At 38.8% G+C, this 24,554-nt stretch overlaps 1 pseudogene; it reads right to left on the bottom strand.

Annotated features, from left to right (window-relative positions):
• Window positions 1-2,682: 2,682 nt before the first annotated feature.
• LOC114102436 (signal peptidase complex subunit 2 pseudogene) overlaps window positions 2,683-24,554 on the bottom strand; it is a 68,728-nt pseudogene continuing 46,856 nt past the window's right edge.

Here is a 24,554-nt window from a genome sequence, read left to right as displayed (position 1 = left end):
TTTTCTTCACACCCTTCAATAAATGCTTGCAGAACAAGTTCCCCTAATTCCAGATGGCAGAGTGAGAAACAATGGCCACTCTTGCTAGAATCTAAGAACTGCTACACAGGAGTTTTAGCTTGAGGAATCTGCAGTTCAAGCAGAACCTGTGTCCCTGTGGATTGTGACAGTGAAGACAGTTCAGCATAAAGTCAGGCAGAGAGCACAGAATTTACAGAAGAGTGTCATTGAAGCTCAAACAACACAAGACTTTGGGAGACTGCCACTTTGCTCAGAAACCTAGCATGGTACCACTGCCTGAATTGCATAGGGCCAACAGGGACATCAGAAGGAGCCTGGACAGCATAAGCAGCTCTTATTTTTCTAGAATCTAATGTTTCAGTGGGCCTCAACAAATGTGATGAGCCTTGTGTGCAGTCCATACCTCTGTCTCTATATTTAAAGTGCTAGGTACTAGCCGGGTGCAGTGGTGCACACCTGTAATCCTAGCAGCTCGGGAGCCTAAAGAAGGAGGACTGTGACTTCAAAATTGGCCTCAGCAAAAGCAAGACACTAAGAAAATCAGTGAGACCCTGTCTCTAAATAAAATACAAAACAGGGCTGGGATGTGGCTCAGAGGTCGGATGCTCCTGAGTTCAATCTCAGGTACCCGGCCCAAAATAAAAATAAATAAATAAATAAATAATAAAGTGCTAGGTACTTTAAAATATGGGAGGGAGAAAAGTTTGGGAGCCTGGAGTACTCAGGACCCTGAAAAGGTTTAATGCTGATACTGGAAAATTCAAAGGGGGTGCAGTTAGTGCCCTTAGTTAAAAAGAACGTCTCATGTCACATATTTCAGCACATAGCATCTTCAATCCCTGTTGAAATGCTGAATCACAAGCTGAAAGCTGAGACTCAGAAAGATTTCAGTAGTTTTCTCAAAGTTCCATGGGCTGTCCATGCTTGGTAGAGAATAGCAGTTTCTCAAATATGATATCAAACTGTAAATTGGGCACAGCTAAGGAATTTCTCCTGACACTGGGGGGTACCCCTCAGAACAAAACTAGCTATTGGAATGAACCAGTTAAGCTTGCTTTTTCTTATTTTGAGTCATAAAAGGTGTAGTGAATCTGGAGTAGAAGATGGGACAAGCCCTGTGTCTGGGGCTCAGCATCAAAGATAATGGAGTCCTGTAAACTCTGTGAAGAAGACTAGCAAACTGTGAGCCCGAGGTTGTTGTGAGGAGAGCAGGGCTTCTGGGATGGGCCAAAAGTGGGAATGTCAGCTCTGCAGGGTTCCAGGCTGCAGGGGTAATATAAGCAAATGCATGACCTCCAGCAAATTCTTAAACCTCTTTATACTTCCATTTTCTTCTTGTAATTGAGAATTATTATTTATTCCTGATTTGTGTATGGGAAGATTTAAATGAATTACCTTATACTAATATAAGTATACTAATACAGTAATATGTAAATTTATATATGAGCTGACAACCCTAACTTTTAGGCCCTGCAGTGGTGAGAGGTGGTGGAGATGGGACTTGAACCCTGGAAGTTCAACTCCATAGTCTGTGCTCTTTGCTTCTATTAGTTCTGCCCTAGGCCCAGGCTTTCCCTTTCTGTGTCAGAATGAGCCAAAGATGGGCAGAAGAAAGTGTCCCAGAGGCTTGCATTGCAGCTGACCATTAACCACAGTTGGCATATTTGAGGAATTGGGCAGTGTGGAATGGGGAAGGGAAGTTCATGTCCCTTGACCTATGTATGCAGCTAGAATTCTCCTCTGCTGCTACCTAGTATAGAACTTGAGTGAGTGTGGAGTATCTCTGCAACTCAGTCTGCACCTGTCAAGCATGCTGATATCCAACCTAAAAGGTCCCTGATAAGATGAAGGGAATGTGTGTACCAAGTAGTAGTTACTCCTGACATGTGACAGGTGCTTGGTGAATTCCCAAGGAGCTAGCTGCCTCACTTCTTCTTTTTCTTCTTCCACATCTTTTTTCCTTTTATTTAAAATTTTAGAAAATGGCAGTTAATAAAGGGTACAAACAAATCAACAGAGATATAGTAGTGGAAAATAGACAATATAAAACTAAAAATGCCACTGTCTTCTTCAATTGATTAAGAACCAAAAATGTAAGAGGCAGGCCTGCTTTAAACAAAGTTAAAAGCTGTATTTTGTGTGTGTGTGTGTGTGTGTGTGTGTGTGTGTATGATTTCACCCAAATCAGATATACACACCCCCACAACAATGGTGTGCAAAGGAAAACTCTCATACACAAGAAGTTGTATCCTCAGGGAAACAGTTGTTGAAACAGAAATTAACATAAACTCAGCAACAGGTTACACAATTTTAAAAACTGAATTTTCAAATGCTGCATAGCACAAAGCTATACGACAGAAAGTACTACTAAGTACAAAAGAAAAAAAATCTTGTACAGCTTTCAGCAAGAATGCTTTTCCAATGCATGTTAAAACAACATAATCTGCAGACCAAGGAAGCTACAGCTAGACAAAAGAACTAAAATTTCTCATATCTGTGCTAGAAAATCCTATTTTTCCAGAATAGATGACAATTTCAGGCCATAAAAAGGACATTTTAAACATTTTTCATTTTACCTATTTTAAGTTCTGTTTCTTTTCCGGCCCATACAGTAATTCAGCATGATCCAGCAGAAAGAGACTGCTTTTAGAATTGGCTGCTTTATTTTCTTTCTGTGGCAAGACTGTCATGGAGCCTGGATATTTCAGACTTTTATGCATTCATGACCAGTATCCCGCTGTGGTCAAAAAACTTAGCAATGAACTTGATGAATACAGCTTCCTGCTGCTGCTTTGTTCTCTCACTGATGAAGGTCAGCTTCAGGGTATATTTGTCATCAAACCCTTTGAGACTGGAGCATAGTTGCCAAATATCATCAGGATCCATCTCAGTAGGATCCTTCCTGTGAGCCATAAGAAAGGTACTCTTCTCCTTATATGAGGTATAAATGGTCAGATTCCCTATCATCGCAAAATAGGATATGACTGCATAGAGCCAAACTGGCTTGGACTCAGAAAAGGGGTGCATATATATAATCTCCAGTCAAAACCACTATGGCAAAGAAACAGGAGATGGTACAGATGGTGAGGCCACTATCAGTTAGCCCCAAATTCTAAACATACTTGTACCTTTTTGTAGAATCATCCAAAGAGTTTTCACAGCTGATCTACCCATTTGTCAATTTTTTCAGGCTTATCATCAATCTTCCACTTATCTAACAAGCTGCTGCGGCTGCTGCCTGTACTGCAGCTGGGGCCACCACCAGCCACACGACTATCTTCACCACCACCCCTTCTCCCATCCTGTGCCGCCACCACCCCCTCCTATCTTCTGCATCTCCCTCCCTGCCTCACCTCTTCCCAGCATCCCTGCTCCCTGTTCACTATGAGCATGGGGTTTTCTGCCCATTATCTTTGCTCACTTCTGCCCAGGAAATTTCTTCAGCGTTCCCACCCCCTCATTTGCTCTCCTCATTCGCTCGCTTCCCTCATCTCTTTCTCAAGTGATGTTTGCAGGCTCTTTCTCTTCTGTTCTTTCTGAACACTGGGGTTTCTCTGTGTTCCACCGTTGGCCATCTTCTCTAGTCCTGTCCTTAACACATTATGAGGGGTCATAATCTGCACATCCGTATCCTGACAGCTCCTAATCCTACACGCTCAGCCCGACTGTCTTCCTGAATGCCTTACCCATATTTCCCATGGCCATTGCTACTGATATCCTCTTTGTTATGTCGGAATGGAGACCCTCTTTTTAAATCCCTGTATCAGTGAAGGTTCTCCAGGGATAGAACCATAATAGGGGACAGACAGGCAGATCAAGAGAGAGATGGAAAATGAAAGGATATTTATTAAAGGAATTGGTTCACTTGGTTATGGAAGCTGGGGAATCTCACAGTACATCACCTGAAAGCTGGAGAAACAGGGAAGGTGGTAGCCTGGCTCAGTGATGGGAAGCAGGTTGTAGAACTTTCAGGTCAAGACTGATGGCCTGAGAACCAGAAGGTCCGTGGTGCATGTCTCTGGTCTAAAGGTCAGAGAATCTGCAGTTTGTCTAACAAAGCGAAGGCTCCAAGAGATAGCAGGCAGTGTGCACTGTGGACCTGCTGGACTGGTAGCTGGGGCCTCTGGAGGGCAGAGAAGCTCTGCACGAGGCAGAGTCTGGAGGCTTCCCTGGGCATTTCACTCTCTCATTAGATAATATCTCTATTACCTTATTACATTTTATGAGTAATAAAATGCTTTAAAGGAAAGTCTTTATAGATTTTTGTTTTTTAACTGCATGTCTTTTCCTGGTTTTTTGAAAAGGGAGCCCTCCTTTTCATGTTGCTCTTGGCCCCACAAATAATGTAGATAACCTTACTGTCTAGACTTGAGAGAGTGATTTAAATTTAAAACAATTTTTAAAAAACCAGCAGAGAATTAGAAAATGATATGAAAATGTGGAGTGACTTTGCAAAGGTTGAATAGAATAAAGGAAAATAAGTAAAAATTATACTGTGTGAGAAAGGCTGTTTCCATAAAATGGTTATTGATGAAATTTTAGCAGTAGTGATAAAGAAAAAGACAGTTTTTAGAACTGCAGGATCAGCAAAGAGCCTATGAAATAATAGAAGATACTGAGTTTAAAAACAGCCTAGTGTGTGATCTTGGATGTTGGAAAATAAATTTTTCAGTTGATTTCACCAAACTGAATGATACCTAAGGGATAGGAAGAATTAATTATTAATAGATTATTTCAAAAAGGAGAGAAAATTGGGGAAGGAAGAAGTAAGGGGGGATACACACACACACACACACATTGTACTCTGTACTGTATATACTGTACCAATCTGTACTCTGATTGCTTAAAAAGGGAAAAAGAAAAAGAAACTAGTATTTACTGCGTAGTCAACATTTGATTGTGTATTTACTTAAGGCATTTAAATATATCTATAAGGATTCAGATAGAAAAGATACAAAAGATATTTATAAACATAAAGATATTTATGTATATATATATGTATATATATATATATATATATATAGAGAGAGAGAGAGAGAGAGAGAGAGAGAGAGAGAGAGAGAGAGATCTTTATAAAGATCTTTATATATATAATGCATACTCATTTGTCCATGCACATACATGAATATATGACTCAAGATTAAATAAATAAGATATATTTAAAATTATAAAATTGATAAACAAATGTGTGATCTATACATAAGCTCTATGAATCTATTTGAGAAATCTATATAAATTTACCCATGTATAAATAATAAAATGGAACAAAAATTTATTATTTAATAAATTGCCCTATATGACCCACAGAAACTGGAGTTGAACTCAGGATTCTCTGGTTCAGAATTCTGCAATTTCTGGTAATCTAGCTCCTTTGAATCTGCCACAGGAACTTGATAGTTTGATTTCATTGTTTTATTTTTTGAGTTCAGATAAAACTTTATTCTATCAGTTAGAGCTAATATATTTTTTAGAAGAGATGATTTTAATATTTTGGAAAGTTTCAATAAACAGACGATTTTAAAAATCGCCTAATTTATCTCAAGTAACCTGAAATATTAAAATACAATGCAATTTAGAGTTAAAAACTGAGAACTGGAAAACAAAGATAATACTAGTTATACCTCCAGGCACAAGAAAAGGAGAGGAGCTGCATGAATGAACAGCCAAAGGAAGGGCTCGGGGTAAAAGATGAAGCAAAGACACACTGTGGCTGAGCCTGGGGGAGCTTGATGGTTAATGGGCTGGAAAGGCCCAGGCCTCCAGAAGCACTCTGCTGAGACTTCCTAAGCACAGTCCCACTTCCTGCCCTCTCCACATGACTAAACTTGAAAAAGATTTCTGCCTTTCTTTTTTTTTTCTACTCTTCAGTTCCCCATTATTGGCCACACAAACCTGCTGAAACTGTTCTTGTCTAGGTTTCCAGTGATTTTCATATTCCCAAATCCAATGGTTAAGTTTTTTTGCCCTCGTCTTATTCTATGGCATAACAGTATTTGACAGAGCTGGCTACCTCCATGTTCTAGAAATGCTCTCCTTTCACAGACTGTGTGATGCCACATTACACATTTTTCACCTGTTCTTGTGCTAAGAGCCATAGCCAAGTAATATGATGCATGGCATTTTTGGTTGAAAGGTGACGCCAGCAAGCCATTGAGATGATATGATTATGTTAAGATCTACATTCATATGGATATTAGACCCCTGCTGTCCACCTTGGCCTGCTACAGGACTCCTGGAGAGTTCCCATTGGTTGGGGAAGTACGGTAGGAGGGAATTCCAGAGGAGGGATTTCCTGTTGGTGTCCCGGGAGAACGCAGCGTGTGTTGGTTGGCATATTTTCCCAGGAGCTTACGGGGCATTGGCGGCAGTTTCAAAATTAAAGTTTGTTCCTGTTTGAGTGTCTAGTGATTTTGTGCCCAGCCAGACTGCGGCATTCTTGTTTGGAATCTTTTCTACTTAATCCTGTTTTCATAAAGGTTGCTATCCATTCCACCCATTTGCATGACATTAACCAGTATGTGTATGTCAATTTTATAGCTGTAATTCCTTCATATTAATAATCATATTTTGTAGAATCACATTGGTTACGCAGTCACATGTACAATCAGAAAAATGAGAAATTATACCCCATCTATGTATGATATATCAAGTGAATAAATGCCATGTGTAACTAATTAAAACAAATTTAAAATTTTTTAAAAAATCATATTTTCTAATTTGTTTGTTTATTCTTATTACTTATCTTTTTCTCCATGAAAATATCAGCTCCAACACAAATTTGACTGTAAACTTGGTCACTCAGAGGTAAAATAAATAGGTTCAAGTTCTTAAAATTAGTAAGTGGCTGAACCAGAAATGGATCACAAATCTTCTTAATTCTAGGGTTATTGCTGTATTTTACTCTGCCACTCATAAAACAAAAATTAGAGGGAATTTCTGTGTTTGACCATACAGAGTAGCTTAAAGTAGACCACTACTTCTGCCAAGAAAAATTTAAAAATCCAGATACAATGCAAAATAAACAGCTGTTGAATGCACTGAAGGGATGCCAACATAGCAAAGAATTAAGTGGGAAAAATCCCTGAGAGAAGGAAACCACATAAAATAAGCTCACCACTTGGTGGTTTTCCCCTTAAGGTATCTGCTGAAATCTTAAGCTGTACAAGTCAAGAGAGTATGAAGCAAAGCAGAAACAATTGGATAACAGAAAAAAAATGAGCACTGATATTGGACTAAGGAAACAAAATATGTAGTTCAGTACTCACTAAAGATGAGGAGCTCTGGAAACATCTAGTCTCTTTGTTGAGACAAATGGAAGGCTACCAAGGAAAGGTGGGAAAACAAATAGATTTGACAATGACTGCAACCCTGTCTCATGATAGCCACTCTATGGTTGAACTAAATTATTGTATCCTCCTCTAGTTGCCTGTCTAAGGAAAGGGTGATTCATTATCTCTGGGAGAAAATGGCACCATTCAGAATATCTTTAGTGTTTTATATTAAATGTTTTTTATTTAACCAGATTGTCAGAGATATCAAGAAATAAGACCAATGAAAAACACAATTAATACATTGGAGTTAACACAGATTTTAACATACTTGTGATTAGCACATTCTAAATAAATAGATTATAAGTTGGGAAATGCCATTAGACAACTGAAAGTTGTACTTAAAAATGTGAAATGGCATGTCAAAACAAGATAAAATTAAACACTTAATGGGATAAAAGCAGATTTGACACAGTTGAAGAAAATATTAGTGAACTGGTAAACAGATCAACAGAAAAATGCTGGTAGAGAGATTCTAAATTTAATAGAAGAAAAAATAGGTCCAAATCTCCATCATGTGGGATTAGGCTTAAACTTCCTTAAGAAGACTCCTGTGGTGCAAGAATTAAAATAAAGAATCAATAAATGGGATGGACTCAAACTAAAAAGTTTCTTCTCAGCAAAAGAAAAAGTCTGTGAGGTGAATAGAGAGCCTACATCTTGGAAGCAATGTTTACCCCTCACACATCAGATAGAGCACTAATCTCTAGGGTATATAAAGAACTAAAAAATCTAAGCACCCAAAACCCAAAAACCCAATCAATAAATGGACCAAGGACCTGAACAGACACCTCTCAGAAGATGATATACAATCAATCAACAAATATTTTTTAAAAATATTCATCATTGCTAGCAATTAGAGAAATGCAAATCAAAACTATTCTAAGATTTCATCTCACTCCAATCTGAATGGCAGCTCTCAAGAATACAAACAACAATAAGTGTTGGAGAGGATGTGGAGAAAAAGGCACACTCATACACTTCTGGTGGGGCTGCAAATTGGTGCAGCTGATATGGAAAGCAGTATGCAGAGATTTCTTGGAAAATTGGGAATGGAACCACCATTTGACTCAACTATCCTTCTCCTCTGTCTATACCTAAAGAACTTCAAAACAGCATACTACAGGGACAAAGCCACATCAATGTTTATAGGAGCACAATTCCCAATAGCTAAACTGTGGAACCAACCTAGATGCCCTTCAAAAGATGAATAGATAAAAAAAAATGTGGCATATATACACAATAGAATATTGCTCAGCAATAAAAGAGAATAAAATTATGGCATTTGCAGGTAAATGGGTGGAGTTAGAGAAGATAATGCTAAGTGAAGTTAGCTAATCCCCCAAAACCAAATGCCAAATGTTTTCTCTGATATAAGGAGGCTGATTCATAGTGGGGTAGGGAGGGCGAGTGTGGGAGGAATAGACAAACTGTAGATAGGGCAAAGGGGTGGGAAGGGAAGGGAAGGGGTATGGGGTTAGAAATGATGGTGGAATGTAATGGACATTGTTATCCAAAGTACATATATAAAGACACGAATTGGTGTGAATATACTTTGTATACAATTAGAGATATGAAAAATTGTGCTCTATATGTTTAATAAGAATTGTAATGCATTCTTCTATCATATATAAATTAAAAATATTAAAAAGAGGAAAAAATGCCTGTAGTACAAAGAAAACTAGATGTAAAACACAGAAAGATTCAAAATATACATGTGGACTCAATATAAAATTTGGGCCAGTGGTATGTTCACTGGCCCATACAAGCTGGTGAAAACCAACTGGTGATTTTTATGAATTTGCTGAGTGTCTTATTAAATTGTTGTTATCTTGAAATCAGAATGGAGTATATGTAGCCAATGTTATTGATTAGAATCTTTTTTTTTTCTTTCAAGAAGATCATCTGGGAATATTGCTTATTGGTAAAGCACTTGGCTAACATTCCAAGGTCCTGAGTTTGACCTCTAGCAGTCTCCCCACCAAAAATGTAATGCCAAAAGCAGAAATAAAGTAAAATTATCTCATATGAAAATATATAAATGGAGGAAGGTATGAAAAGTAATGTCAGGGGTAGGTAGACATATGGGCAAATACAAATGAAAATTGAGTATATAAGACAACAAAATAAATAATGAAAACACAAAAAAGCAAGTAGAGTGCAAATGAAAAAAGTGATCTAAATTCTAGAATTGTTGGCAAGTGAGAAAATTTTGTTACATATATGAGAATCATGTTAAAGGTGTATGTGTTTTAATTTGTAGAATAATCACTAAAACAATAATGAAAGGATGCATAGCAACAAAATTAATAGAAGAAAAAATAATCTGAGCATAAACTAAGTAGAACAAATAATAAAAGTAATAGATAATTAACATAAACCCAAATGTATTAGTAATGATGATTAATGTTAATAGTTTAAATAGTACATTTAGAAGGCAAAAGATTCACCCTGGTGTCATGGCATACACCTGTAATGCCAGCTATTGGAAGGCTGAGGAAAGAGGATCAAAAGTTTGAAGCCAGGTTGGGCAATCTAGTGAGATCCTGTCTCAAAATAAAATCATGAAGGACTAGGGTTGTATATCAGAGGCAGAGCACATGCCTAGCATGTGCAAGGCTGACAGATGATAGGTTTAAAAAAATCTGTGTGCTACAAAATTGAAATATATCATATAAAATAAAAATAAAGTTTGAATCTTATTTTATGTATAGGAAGTCCATCAATGTTAGATTAAGTTGTAACTCTAAATCATTATAACTTCTAGAAGAAGATTAAATCAACTCTTCATAAAACTGGATTGAGAAGCATGTCCTAAAACAGTATTCACTGGTGACCAAAAAAGTAAAAGTAAATGCTGAATTGATCTGTGAAATATGATTAAGAATTTATGACTAGAATATACCATTAGCCATGGGTATTTCTTTTTTGTTTGCTTGTTTGCCTGTTTTTTGTGCTGGGGATTGAACCTAGAGTCTTGTGCATGTGAGACAAGCACTCTACCAACTGAGCTATATCCCCAGCCCAAAGCCACAGTTTTAAGAACATTTTCACTATCTATTTATGTATCTGACAAAGCTCTCATATCCAAAATACATAATGAACTCATATTTAAGTAAGAAAAAAGAATCTAAAATTTATAAAATGGTTAAAAGTCTTAAAAAGAAGAGCTTCACACACAATAATTAAATGGCCAATAGACATATGAAAATGCACTTAGCTTTATTAAAATACTAATAACATCACTTCTAGGTGTAGCAGAATTACATATGCATGCATATATATCTTAAGGATACTTATTGCAACATAATTTACAATAGTATGAAACTATAAACAAAAACTATAAACTAAAAAACTATAAACTAAACCATCAGTAGCAGAATAGATAAATAAAATGTAATAAAAATCATACAAAGAAATACTAGGTAGCAATAAGAAAGACTGAAATATTGCTACATGCACCAATATGCTTGCATCTCAAAGACACAATGTTTGAGTGAAGGCAGCCATACCCCAAACAATATGACCAGTATGATTTCATTTTACATAGTGGAGAAGACAGTAACTGGAACTCACCCCAGGGCTTTTAGGGTCCTAGCAATGTTTTTTCCCCCCCCTTTATCTTGGTAGTGGTTATATAAATGCATTCATTTTGTGAAAATTCAATGAATTGAACATCTATGACTTATACATTTGTAATTGTGATATTCTTCAATGAAAATTATTTCTATAAGTGTAGAAAGAATTAGAAAAAATATGGAGTCACAACATTTTTTCCAAAATCTGGAATCCTGGTGGGCAAAAGGCAAAATAATTCCATACAGGTGCATACATTCAGCATATGCATTTCTCCATTTATAGAAGCAAAGGCATAAATGATGAGCATCTCTGAAAACATGAGTTGAATTCTGCAAATGAGCATTTTGATCTTTTAAGTTTTAGCTCTGCTGCATATTTCATATATGCCATGACTTTGTCAGAGCAGGAAAAAAACTCAGGCTTCATCAGATAATCTTTTTTCTTATCAACATCACAGAGAAGAACTGGTGCTCAATTACTTACTTGTCTTTCTTCTCCTCTGGAGATACACAGAAGGAGGGCAGGCTTTCTCCCTTTGGAGGATACACTACCATTAACACCCAACACTATGCCAAGTGTGCAAATGAAAATGATTATCTCAAGTCAATTTTCTGAAAGTCTAGGTTAAAAAAAAAATCTTTCTGGTAATGAGTATTGGGGCTGAAAAGGTGAGAGGAGAAAGTTGGATAGAGGATGGTTAACAGGTAGAGGAGATGCAGTTATATAGAAGGAATAAACTCTAAGGTTCATAGTACAGCAACTCCGATTGACAACTTTTAATTATGTAATTCAAAATAGCTAGTTGTTATGGTTTGGATGTGAAGTATCCCCCCCCACCACCACCAAAAGACTCATGTGTTGAAGGCTTAGTCTCCAATGGGCAATGTACAGAGGTCAAGTTTTGGGGAAGTGATTAGATCAATAGGTCTCATCCATAGCCTTATCAGTGGATTAATGCATATAGCTGAATGAACTACTGGGAGGTGGTGGAGGCTGTGGGAGATGGAACCTGGCTGAGTCGGTCACTGGGGGGCATGCCCTGGAAAGGTATTTCTTGTCCCTGACCTCTTTATTTCTCTGCTTCGAGGCTGCCAGGAGAGAGTTTTCCTACATCATGCCTTTCCACCAAGATAGTCTGCCTCACCTTAGGTCCAAAGCAGCGGAGCCAGCCAAACATGGACTGAAACCTTTGAAACTGAGCCAAATAAATCTTTTCTTCTCTAAGTTGTTTTTCTCAGGTATTTGTCACAGTGACAAGAAGCTCAGTAACACATGAATAGAAAGGAGTTTGAATGTTTCCAATATAAAGAAATGATACGTGTTTTGAGGTGACAGGAGTACCATTACCATAATGAGCTGATCATTGCACATTTCATACATGTATTAAAATATCACACCACACCACATCATGTACGTGTTATGCAATTGCACATAATGTGCAATTGTTATGTGTTAATTTAAAAAAAAATTTAAAAGAAAAAAAAAACCTTTTCCACCATTTGTTCTCATGGTTAGGGCCTTTGAGACATCATCAGGTTAAACTACATGCCAAAATTCATGTAGGTTTTTGGGAGTTGGAGACAGTGCCAGACAAGAGGTCCTGCTGTTACTCAAGTGTTGGGTATTTGGCAGGTCAGACCAAAGTTGAAGCTCTTGATCCTCAAAGATGGTGAGGATGACCCTGGGGGGCGGGGGTGGGCATCTTTCACTCAGCTGTTTCTCACGACATGTTGTAATAGTTCACGTGTTCAGGTATGAAACCACCCGCAGTCCCGACTGTCAACTTCAGTTGGTCTGGTTAATGTGATGATACATGTTTGGCCTGGTTTTGCTTGTTTGTGACTTCTATGTCATTTCTGAAACTTGCTGTCAAAAAAGGTCCTGGTATGACCCAGGTTGCTCTCAGATTTATTGTTAATGAAAACATTATCCTAATGTCTACTCCCCAGTTTGTATCTGGGTCCTTAAACTCATTGTCCTTATCCCAACTGGTAGATTTGGGTGCTCTTAATCTGGCAAGTTTGAATAGTAGACTTTATGAAAGGGAAGAACTGGGGAGATCATCTATCTACCATATGCTGGGCGCTTTGTATAGGGATGGGCTATTTCAACGTTTAGCATTTTCTGTATATTATACATGTTATTAGCCCCAAATTACAAAGAAGGAAAAACTTTACAGTGGATGAGTAGAATAGCTAGGAGATGCTAGCTAGGATTTGAGCCCAGACCTGGGTAAATCTAAAGCCAGTTTCTCTACTGTACTGCCTTGCTATGCCACTAAGAGGAAAATCTGCTGATAGTTGAGACCTTAGCTGAGGCTTCCTCTCCCTCCTTCCCATCATATTTTCTGCATTCCTTAGAAAGACTGCTCTATGAAGAGAATTAAACTATCATGAAGATCTCATCTTTGCCTTAAAAAACCTGTGGTGCTGCTTGGCAGATTCATAATATTGCTGAGGTTTGAGAGTGGCCTCTCCTACGGCCCATAGGTAACGCTTAGGTCTGGCGTTAATAAGTACTGGGATTTAAAACACATGGTGAATGGGGTCAAGGCTACACCATCATCCCAGCCAGAAACATTGCAAAATGTTCTTCCAGCAATCATGCTGACTCTGAAAACTTGACAGCAAAATAGCTCTGGGAGTCTGCTCTACTTGGGGTGGTCAATACCATCCCTTTCATGCTCTAAAAGCAAGCACAGCCTTGTTGCAGGACTTTCTCACCAGGACTAGGCAGAGAAGGATTGAGTCCCAGAGGAGGTTTGCCTGCCTCTATCCCAGATGATGACCCTGGAGAATCCACTCTGACAGTTGAGAGAATGCATCTCAGCCCAGATTCCTAACATCTGTCCAGCTGTGTGGTCACAAGGGCCTTGAGCTGCCAGTCACATGGGAACTTCAAAGCCTGCGTGACCCTCAGATAAACAAAGCAAGAGTTGAGGTAAGAACAAAAATCAGGCAAATATTTGCCATAGGAACTGCTTCTGAACTTTGCCCTGTTGTGTAGGTCCTAGTTTGGCAGCACAACCTGACCTCAGTAACCTTGCTCTCTGCTCCGTATTTTGAGATAATTTGTATTATTCCAGAGGTTTTCCACAGGCTTAGTCTGAATCAACAAGTGATGTTTTGACCCTAAAGCATGCCATTTGGAGATCCTCCACAGGGAGTACAGTAGCTCCTGAGAAGATTGGTAATGGTTTTGTCTTTTTTGCTAAAACTTGAGCTCTTATATGTTATGAAGGTTGTAATAAACTAGAAAATGTCTCAAGGAATTTTTTGAATTATAAAGTGGCTCAAATGAATAAACTAATATAAAATACAACCTATCTTCATTAATTCTTGGTTCTTGCACTGTAGTTCTTAATTAACTTATTAATTAATGTCTGATAGAAAAGAATCTTGATCCTTAAAAGGTGTGGGTTTATTATGAATACCATCATTAAGAAGAAGGAGGGCTGGGAATGTAGCTCAGTGGTAGAGCACTTGCCTAGTACGTGTGAGACCCTGGGTTCCATCCCCAGCACTGAAAAACCAAACCAAACCAAACAACAACAACAAACTAAAAGCAAAACAAACAAAAACAAATCCCAGAAGAAGAAGATTGGGAAGATGAAGAAAGAAGGGTGAGGAGGAGAGAAGGACATGAAAAAGGAGTAGGAGGTGAAGACAAACACAGGAGGAAGGAGATAGAGGAGGAGAATGGGAAGAAGACAACAGAAAGAGGAGGAGAGTTAGAAGAGGAAGGTGGGGAAGAAGAGAACAATTATTTACTGAGTGCTCAATCATCAAAACAATCTTATGGGTTAACACTAGTATTTCACTTTTTCAGATGAGAAATTCAGTCCTAGAGAGGTTTGATAACTTCCCCAGGCCAGGCATGCAAGAGTGCGGGGTACGGAGATGCAACAACAGGATGCTGTGACTTCAGGGCTGCACCCCTGCCCTGTGCTTTTTCTGGCATCTCCCTCTACACACGGGATGACACTGTAGGGGCAAGATCACCCTGAGAGGGAGAAATTAATAAAGGGGCACACAGATCCCCATAATTATTAGCTGGGTAAAAATGAAAAGTAGACCCACCAAGAGATGGAGGGGACCCACAGAGAAGTGGAAGGATGAGGAGATTGTGTTATTGCAGAGATAAGAGAGGATATTTCCCAAAGGCTGAAGGCAGGAGGGACATTTTACTAATCTTTGAACCAACAGTTATGAGGACCTCTCTCTCACATCCTTTCTCCTGAGTAAAGCCTACTAAGCTCTCAGTGACAAAGTTTGAATAGTTTCATTGAAATGGATCTGAAAAGTACTATAAGAAATTGTTATGTGTGTTAAAACTGCTCACCAGAGCCTTAGAGCTGGATATAGCACAAGTTTCTCTGCAGCCAGATAAGGTCTTCCAAGGCAGGCAGGGAGTCCTCTTAGGTAGGAGGCTTTGGGGACCTTGGAGCTCTCCCCTCTACCTTGAGTATCCTTGAGGTCACCAGCTCTGACTTCCTGAATGACCAGGGTTGCTTAACTTTAAGAAAAACTGAGTAAATAGAATAACACAAAACAATGGATAAGAAGTCTTGTGAGATCATCAGGTTTATGATGACAATCACTTGTTGGCTATCTGTCTGGCACACTTTAGGTGCATAAGGTGGAGATTTCTACTTTTCAAAGGCAAGAACCCAAGTCATGGTGCTTGTGAGTGAAGTTAGAATCCAGATGAAGTTGTCTGTACAATGGGCCCACCCTGCTGTGACTCAGAAGTGTATAAGCTGTGCTGAAAATCAAGTCGTGGTTCCTAAGTGATAGGTAAAGATATTGAGGTGTGCCTGGGTCAATTCATTTCTATAACCATGCCTGGAGCCCCTCTAGCCAGGCATGTTGACATATGATCAGCAATATGGACACAGAGGATAACTCAGGTGAGTCACCTTCTGGATGACAAAGATAGTAAGTTAATGGCCAAATGATTTCAGAATGTGATAAGTGCTATGAAACAAATAAGGTGAGGTGAAGCAAAGTGACCCGATCAAAGGGCTATTAAAGACTGAGCTGTTTAAGAAAGTCTCTTCTTGACCTTAGCCAGAACAAGACATAAAAAATTTACCTGAAAGATAATCTTTTAGACTAAAGAGGCCCAAGTTCTAGGAATCAACCCTGATGCTCTAGCATCTTGGAGCTTCCTTCAGGCTGTTGACTTGTTCTGATTCATTAATGCCGCATTCTGATGCTAAGCCCTAGCAGGAGTGTTAATGCCTGGCCAGGGACCTGGGGTCTTCTCACCTATAATATTTACCACAGGGACTAAGTGGATTTCATTTCTAAATCAAGGTAAATACTACAACAGTCAAACAGAGCTGACCTATAATAAAGAAGAGGTAAATTTATAATAAAAACAATAGAATGTGTTGGCTTATCCTTAATGATTTACAAGCTCTTTACACCAAGAGAACTTTCAAAAACATCTTACTTCTAAGACATTGACTAGAACAAGACATTACACTTTTATTTTAAAGCCAGTTTTGGAGACTAAAGAGACCCAGTGGCTATATAGTGCCTTTTAAGCAGAGATGGCACCTGTGAGAGAAACCGTTTCTCTGACAAAATATCCATATGCAGGGGCCAAAACTGAGATGGTACCTCAGCTAAATCAAAGCACAGTGGATTGGAGTCTCATGGGGTAGGAATGATGTGTCAGGAAAGAGGGGAGATAAAGATTTCAGATAGCAGATCCTTCTGCAGAGCTCAGTGCAAATAGAGTATTTTCCCTCCTGAGTTTTATGGGGAAGAAAATATAAAGAAGGGAGATGAGAACAGAGGAGATTAGAGGAGAGGAGAAGAGAAGAGAGGAGAGGTGAATGAATTCTCAGCAGGACAGAGATGGCAGGATGGTAAAATTCTGACTTTAATGGAATGAGCTCTGAGAATTGCAGTGATTACTGGGAGAGGCAGGGATTTGAGGGAAAGCCTTGTGCTTGCTGATGAGGAAATTGGGACTCACACACACTTGGCCCTTGAAGGAAGCTCAGCCGGTATCTCCTCTGTGGATGAGTCTCCTAGGCACTCAAGTCCCTGGAAAGAGACTTCATTTCTTTGGAATTGGAGATGTCCTGGCAGGACTCAGGCCTGAGGTAGTGGGGAGGAAACTCTTGGTCCAACCTGGCCAAGGGCAAGAGTCATCTGTTGGAGGTAGAAGACACTGGATAGGCAGGATTTGAAGACTAACCCAAGTTCAGGTCTCCTTTCCCTCTAAGAAAATCCCCTCCTAAAAGAATTGTCTCTCCTGAAGTAGAATTCTATTCTTTCTTCAGATAGCATTCATCTGTCCTGGTACAGGTGAAGAGATGTTTCCCAGGACTTGAGGGTCTGAGTCATTGCAGTTAGAGGAAGTGAACAGAGTGAGCAGGCTCTCAGTGCTGTGGGAATGCATGGAAAGGATGATGTCAACTCTTCCCTTCCAGGCCTGGCAGGTTTCCTGGAAGAGGGGCAGGTAAAAACAGGATAGGGACCCTGGACACTGCTCTTAGATCTGATTTTCTGGGGACTGTATCTGAGGACTGTATCCACCTGTTGAGGGAGCACTTGGAAGGAAGAGGTCCCACTGCCTCATGTGGACATTTCAGGCCTGGCACAGAGAGGGTATATTAAAGCAATCACAGGCTCAGAAAGTCCAGGGATGTCCTGATTCAGCCCTACTGGCTCAAGCAAGGTCTCACCTCGATTTCTCCATCTAGAGTTGGACTCATGGTTTTGTCATGGAGATAATTCATTGCTAAATGGACCTACCTATGCCTGACCCAGGAAGTGCTCACAGATGCAACATGTATAGCTGCATCCTCCCTGTCCCCACCTGGAAGTTTGGATGGAAAGTTACTCAAACGTGTTTCTCTGTGTCATCTGACTAGTAGTCTTGCTCACCTTTCCTCTCCCAAGCTTTTTCCCTGACTCCTCAGACCCTTGTTCTCTAACCTCACTAACCTTGCAGGGGCTGCTCAGGTGTTCCACTGATGCCTCACTGCCTCCCAAGTATGCTCTTGGGTGTCAGCCAGTCCCCAACTTTCTGAGGTCCTGACCACCATCTCTAGCTTTTTACCTCACAGTCTGCTTGTATTGGAAAATGTCTTTTCCCCAATCATGGTGGGTAACTGATTGTGCCCCTGCTGGCCTTCTTCCTGGTCGACTTCCCCCTGAGATCTTTCCTTGAAGTCTTACAGTTGGTTCTACTGGGTTATTAATTTAACACTTCACCGACACTTGTCTTTTTTCCTTCCTTAAATAGAACCCTCTTGAGATTAGGGTCAATGATCTCATCTTTAAGTCATCAGCTGATTGCCCACAAGACACATCTATGGCATTATGTCAAGAGAAGGATCCCAATGAATGTGACAATCCCCAGGAGAAAGAAAACAATGTATTCTAGAAAGTTTTAAGTTAACAAATGAAGATTCATATTAAGAAGTTAGGAATATTTGTAGAAGAAAGAAAATAATGCAGCACAGAAGTTAATGAAATAGAAAAATATACCCTAGAGAAGATGAGTAGAACCAAGGTTGTTTTGAGAATACTAAGAAAAATGATGCATGCCCACAAGATGGACCAAGGGATCAGTGAGCGTCTATTGATGGTTCTTCAACCATATGCCATCCAGATGCTGGGCTTAATTTGTCAAAACAAGTCTGAAATCCCTGAAAGACATTCCAATAGGAACCTGCTGGTTCATTAACATTTACTTGGCACTCCTCTCCAAGCATCCTCCTACTGCCCCAGGGTCTCAGGCTCACAAATCCAGTGTGCTGAGGAGGAGGAGGGGTAGGAAAAGGGGGGGGGGGAGGAAGAGGAGAAGAAAGATGGGGATGAGGAGGAGGGAAAGAAGAGGATCAACAGGCAGAGCTCTGGAGCCTATTAAGCTCTAACCTTTCCTGGTTTCAGAGATCTTAAGCAACTTGGAAGATAGAAATCCATCCCCAAGTCCCTGAATGACTACAGGTCATGAGAGATCAGAGAGGAGCCAAACAACTTTCAAGCAGAGAATGTAACTCAACCCCACACTTGAACACAAATGCATGCAGGCAGGCATATGAGGAGGTGATATGCTGAAATGCTCCTAGAAGACAACACTGCCTTGGAAAGAGGAAACCAAGATCAGAGTTCCAGCCTGCCACCAAACTGAATAATGAGCTCCCACTGGCTGAGCTATGGAAGCAAAATTTCAAAGCTCTTCGTTCTAAACGGATAACTTGCATTAGAGAGACATTTGCAAATTTTGCTAAACATTTATTGACATACTGTGAGCATCTACTCCAGGACTAATGGAGATGTTTCTTAATTGGTTAAAAGTAAAATAAAGACTATTATCTGGAAAGAAAAACTCTAGTAAGCTTCTTGGAAATAGATAATGTGAGAGTTAAACTTCAAATAAGGCCCTTCCCTTCCGCTTGGGAAACTGTCTACCCAGTCAAAGAGACCCTGAAGTCCCCCTTCTTTCCACCATACACAGAAAGCACAGAGGAAAGTACTTTCTGTGTGTTCAACACTAATTCCTGACTTTCAGCTGAAACTAGGACATCTTGCAGTTCAGCTGGGGGCTGGGGACACTAGATGAAGCAGGTGTAAGTCTTGCCCTTGAGCAACCATGGTCCATCTGGGAAAACAGTCATCTTAACACAAATGTAGGGCTCAGGGTAGAAGAACACAGGTGCCCTTTATGAGTGAGTAAATGAAAGAATAAGTGGATGGATGAAGATTCTGGTACAATGTGTCTTTCAGTGCCAGAAGACAGGTTCTCTTCATGTCTTCTCCTACCAAGACATATTGGATAAAGTGAGCATAAAAAATTAACTCCCACAACACTCTTAAGAGCAAATGTAGACCTGTAAATTATTTCTGAGGACAACAGGAGTGAAAGTGGAAATACAGAAATACAGGAGAACATAACATAGAAAGATTCTCTCTCTCACTCTCTTTCTCTCTTCCCCTCTCTGCCCTCTCTCTTTGAAGCGCTGAGGATCTAACCCAGGGCCTAAAGCATTCTAGGCAAGTATTTATACCACAGAGCTATACTTTCAGCCCTATTTTTAAGTTTTTGAAAGTGTTAATTGGTAAAACATATATAATGTAAAATTTGCCATCATAACCATTGTTAAATGCATTCATTGTTTAGTTGTGCTAGGTACATTCACATTGTTGTACGTCCAGTCTCCAAAATGATAACTTGCAAAACTAAACCTCTATATCCCCATTTCTTCCTCCCCCCAGACCCTGGCTTCACCATTCTATTTTGTTTCTATGACTTTGACTACTGTAGAAATCTCATGCCAATGTAATCATACAGTATTTTTGTGTGTATGTGTGTGTGTCTGGTTTATTTCACTTAGCGTCATGTCCTCAAGGTACTTCTACTGATTCTTGATAAGTATTAGCACAGCATCAAGTTCACAAATGCCATGACATCACTGAGAACTAAATACTGAAAGTGATTGCATCATTGTTATTCTCAACTGATTAGATTTGGTTTGAGCTTTCTTTACTTTTATTTGTTTCCAGTGGGCTATCAATGTTTCAGGAATTCCTAGACTCTTAGGGTACAAGTTCCATTGTGGAAAAATTCAAGTTGTACAAAGCTCTAAATATCTCATTGTCTAGGAACTACTTAAAGAAAGACCAATCAATGCTCTGGGCCTGACATGCTGGACCCATGGACATGCTCTGGTTTTGATGATAATTAGTATGTGGGAGATTTTGTTTGTTCAGAGACTCCTAAAATTTAGGGCTCATGGCTATTTTTATAAGTTTATGTAATCCTTTACTTTACTATGGATTGTATGATTCTGTTTTATTTGAAAGTATAATGTTTCAAAGAGCAAGTTACAGAAATAGTATATAAAACATGTAGATAGATAAATAGTATGATTGAATATATATTTATAGGTCTGTAAAGTTACAGTCTAAGCTATAATAGTACCTAACTCTAGGGAGTTGAGGATTTTTTTGAACTCCATATCATTTTATACTGTTTTATGAATAACTATATATTTTAAATGGAAAAGACTATACAAGGCAGTCATTTGGAACCCAGGATGCACTTACACTTGAAACCATTCACTCACTCATCCAATCAGCCAACAAATGCTATATGCCAAAGTCTACTCCAGATATCAAAATGTGACAGCAGAAAAATAAACAAACAAACTTGCCATGGAAGAACTGACACTTAAAGGGTGGGATTAGATATAACATTTTCTTAAAAATCAATAATATTTTTCACTTAAAAAAGTTTTTCACTTAAAAATAATAGCCAGTGTTTTCTTCCAGAATATTGAAAAAATAAAATTAATTGATAAGGATCCTTCATTAGAATTTTTATTACAGAAATAATAAAGTTTCAAAATCTGAATAGAAGAATAGTAAGTTAAATCTTTTGAGAAAATGGAGAAGATTTTTGAATTTATATTCTGTTGAGTAAATTGTAGTAAGACCTGTGCTTTTAACAAGTAATATATAGCAAATTTTCAAAAACAGAGCTGTCTTAATTTTAATAATAGTATTTAAAATTTCCTACCCCAATCAGTATAAAAAAGATTTCATAGTAAATTAATTCTGCACAGAATTATTAAGAAGAACTATATAATTATTGAAAAAAATCTTAATGAATACTGATTCATTCATGAACTGGTAAGTATTAATTGACCGTACTTAAAAAAATTCTCATTAGCCACTATGTAATATTTTTATCAATCAGCATTTATTACACATTCCAAATTTTCATATATAACTAGTTTGTTTGAAGTAACACAGGGGATAGGTAATAAAGTAAAGCTATTTAAAAATATGTTTTAAAATTTAACTTATGAGAGTGATAAATGCTATTCAGACAATAAAACAATTTAATGTGGTGCAAAGTAGGTGGAAGTCGAATACAGAGCAAGAATCCTTTGGAGAGTGTTAGAAAAGAATTTTCTGAAGATGTGAGTGCAGAAGAAGTTAGTATATATCATCATTATACAAAATACATGTATGAAGATGTGAATTTGGTGTCAACATACTTTATATATAATCAGAGATATGATGAATTATGGTATATGGTGTATTAAGAATTGTAATGCAAAAACAAATAAATAAATAAATAAATAGAAGTTAGTATATGAAGACCTGGACAAAGAACATTCCAGGCAGGCAAAATGGTGTGCCTAATGTCAAAGTTAGAAAAAATTGGCATGGGCTAGGACAAGTAGGGGAGAATCTGGTGAATAATGAGTGGGTCCCTGAGGAGATGGAGTTTGTCTGAGGGATTTATAAGGAGGACAAGGACTAAAGATAACAGAGAAGTGGTGGTTTAAGGATCAAGTCAGTGGTGTCGTGGATGGTGCCTGAAATGGGATGGGGAGGCAGGGGCAGGACAACTTCATGGTCCTCCAGTAGCCAACACTGGAAACATCAGCAGTTTGTGCATTTTTCGTTTCCGTGAGTATTTAGTTTCCAAGCTTGCTGTGTTGCTCTGTTATCTAGTTCTTTCTTTAACCTTGGAGGTGCCCGTACATGAAGCACACCAGCTGCCCAGTCCTGGAAGGCATACTGATTCCATTGAGCTGAGGATGTGATCTCCTAAGAGCTTGGGGCTTGGGAGGGGAGGTGGAAAGTGGATGTAATGGGAAGAATACTGGGCATGGGTTTGAATCCTGACTTTGGGAAGTCACCAGTCATATCTGTTTTCTCATTTATGAAATGGGAGTGATCATTATGTACAATTTACAAGGTGATGGCAAGTTTTAAATGAGCCAATGTGTCTGCAGTGCTCAGATCACACACTCAGCAACTAATTTCTGATGCTAAGGTTTATTTCTCAGGAGAATAACTAAGCTGTGGGTTCAGAGTGATGGTCAAACTGAGGAAGTTTGCTGAACAAATGTGAGGAGACTAAGCTGTTCTGTTCATGTTGCTCTGTTCATATTTGTAAAACTTCAACAGGACTTCCCTTCCCTGAGAAATAAAACCAAATAGTCATATAGAGGTCACTAGAAAACTGGTACTGGAGAAATATGGCTTGTAGCCATGAGTATTGCAGATTAACTAAAGTGATGGATTTGACTTCAGACTTCTATGTTAATTTTGTTTTTTAACATACATTCACCCTGGCTCCTATGTTGCCTCAGTATCTCTGTATTCTGTCTGCATTTGGGATCATGAAAAAGCTGTCTGCTAAGAGAAAAAGAGACAGGGGTTCTGGTTGTCTTCTGTGTGCACGGAAAATGGAGGCAGGCAAAGGAAAAGTCCATGGATGAGTGAATATTCATAGAAGAGATGTGTCCATAGAGAGGTGACTGTCCACAGGAAAGCATAACTACGAATAAATTCAGTGCAGAAATCACATTCATAAGAACAATTATTTTGGCTCTTCTAACTTATTGGTTTGTGTCTTAATTGAGTTAATTAACAGCATGGCCTTGGTTTCCAAATCTTTAAATGGATAGCACCTTAATATATTGTCATTGTGAGAGTTCCTGAATAATTATCTCACAGTTCTTATCAGAGTTCTGGCACTCCAGTAAAAGTCATGTTATCCATAACTCTGCCCATTTCATACCATGGTTACATGGACACTCTTATCCTTGCTCTAGATGCGAGCAAAGAGAGGTAAGCTTAAGTAACTTTCTAGCATAGAAAGCTGCCAGGTGGCAGAAGCAGGTCTTTAGCCAGAACTGTCCCCAGTCCTATGTTCTTTATGTGGGTCATGTCTCTCAAACTTGAATTTAAGCACTAAAAGAGAGGAAAAAATGTGTTTTAAGGTGATATGATGAAAGTGCTTCGGATGTTGTGAAGCCCTATGCATAAGTAGGAGGTAGGCATTGCTTCTAATCCCTACCAGTACAAGGTTCTTCCTGCAAACAGAAGAAGGACCTCCTGTTGATAAATGGACATGAAGTTTACATACAATCTCTAATGCTGCTTCATTGTGAAAAAATACCAAGTGGGGAAATCTTCTCCGATCAGGTTGTCCTGGCCTCACCAGTTTCCAGGACTGTGTGGATCAGGGGCTTGCTCTCTATATGGGTACGAGAGTATTCATTACTCTAATAGCCTCTGCTTCTCTATGACCTGACCCTGAAATCTTAATGCTGCTAACACAACTCAGTGTCTTACTCTGTAGCCAGCTATAGCTGATGGAATTTTGCTCTCCCCCAGGACCACCTTCCCAACCAGCACCCTCCCAACTGTCTAGCACACACATTCAATACTTCTTGTTCTCAGAGTGACTTGATTTTCCTACTTATACTCTTTTAAAGCTAGACCTCAGTGCTTAAAAAGTTCTTCCCATCCAATGGGTATGGGCTCTGTGGTTGGTTTGTTAATCAAATAATCAATTAAGAAAAAAACACAAAAATAATATTTGGGTATCATAAATGTTTTATTTTACTTGAAAATATATACATGAACTTTTGTTCGGTGTTCTTTAGACATCAAGCCAAAGCCTCTTCTTAGTCTATGGTCCCTGGTGAGGATTCCAGGGTGTCTTTCTCACATAAATCATATCTCTAATATATCCTGTGCAAATTCTATTGTTGATTTCTTTAGAAAAGGCTTAGAGATTTAAAACTGGTGCAACACATTCTGATGTGGAATCTTAGAGGCTTTTTACTACTTT

This window comes from Marmota flaviventris, chromosome 4, assembly GCF_047511675.1.
Source record: "Marmota flaviventris isolate mMarFla1 chromosome 4, mMarFla1.hap1, whole genome shotgun sequence".
NCBI lineage: Eukaryota > Metazoa > Chordata > Mammalia > Rodentia > Sciuridae > Marmota > Marmota flaviventris.
This window is presented reverse-complemented; position numbering and strand designations above follow the sequence as displayed.